Genomic DNA, 1,621 nt, shown 5'->3' on the forward strand with positions numbered 1-1,621 from the left:
TCCATGAGGATTCTGAGATGTTTCTTCAAACCTAATTTTTTTTAGGGGTACAGTATCTTTAGGAACAAGTTCTCTCAAATATAAGAAAGAAATTAGGTATAGGTACATGACACATTTACTTTCTCAGTAAAGCATATCTGTATGTTGCTGACTACATGTGTATTTGTGTAACCACTATGCTACACATATATTGATCTTATTGGTCTTAATGGGGTTTGAGATGACTGTGACGGCTTCAGTAAACAACAGTTATTGAACCTAAACATCTCTGACCCTCTTCCACTGACACTTCAGTTGGTGGTCAAGAGCTACAGACACACTTGAATTTCTGTGAAAACTTCAGTAGACTTTAACCCCGCAGTTCGCACCGCTTTCTCGTTTCCACAAGCGCGTGCTCTGACTGTCGTTGCTTTGACAACACTCATAAACGTTGAATGCGCTGTTTCTTACCTTGCTCTACGTTGACTTTAAGTCACTAATGTTAGTTACAGCTTCACCGTCACCACCTTTTTAAAAATATTTGTTTAGGACATCTCGACTCGAAGGCCTCTATTTTCTTCTTTTCTTTTCTGATCACCGGACTTGTGCTGACCAGACATTTTGAGCGTAACATTAGCCTACTGAACTTCAAATCAAATGACAACATACAATTTTGATCAGTGGCCAAACCATTTTTGTTTTGGGGGTGGGGGGGTTCTTGACCACTATTTAAAGGACAATTAGGAAGAAAACAAATAAAAAGCTTTAGGTAACTCAAATATTAGATGTTTTTTCCACAAATATGCCTATTTTATTTATTTTATAACAATTATTCCATAATTTAATGAGGGCCCAGTTCTGGGGCCCCACCCCTACCCTGGGCCTGGGACAACAGACCCGTTTGTCCCCCCCTGTCGGCCGGTCTTATGTTACCACTTAACAGGAAAAAAGTGGTATTATCTAGTCAGTGAAAGAGTGCAAGCACATAATTTTAACCAACAGTTCATTTTTTGTTAACCTTTTACCATATGTCTTGGAGTATCGCCATAATATCGTATAGTGATATGTATCGAATCGTGATATGAGGGTATGGTTGTGTCCCCTTGAACTACCTCACCCCAGAACTTACCCATAGAATTGATGAATCACTCCTTCATCCTTTCACATTGCACTGTACTACATCGTGCACACAATACAAATCGAATGTTGCAACTTACTCTTAAAATTGCGGGCTGCAACTTCACAAATATGCTGCCTGTGCACAATACTAAGTACATTTATTTCGTTTGACACCTTGGCTGAGATGAGAAGACTTACCTCTATACTGGGCTTTCTTTTTTATCTTATTGCTTTCTCCGTTTTCGTCCCTGTGCACCAGAGGGTTTCGATCAACGCGCCAGCAGCTGAGCACTTGCCTAACGTAACGTAACATAACCCCCCCCATTTTGATGGATCGTTTGATCTGATACTTTAAACTGTAACAGTAGGCCTACTGTTAAAACTAGTGTTCATGCTGAAAAACTACTATATGAAACTGGTTAAATAATGCATTTCACTTAAGCAGGAAAAGTCTAGGCTACTTATGAGTTAATTCACTGAATTAAATATTCATGTATAAACAAAAAAATAGACTACACAAAAC

This window comes from Siphateles boraxobius, unplaced genomic scaffold, assembly GCF_051911475.1.
Source record: "Siphateles boraxobius isolate OS27281-9 unplaced genomic scaffold, OSU_SipBor_1 7, whole genome shotgun sequence".
NCBI classification, from domain to species: Eukaryota; Metazoa; Chordata; class Actinopteri; order Cypriniformes; family Leuciscidae; genus Siphateles; species Siphateles boraxobius.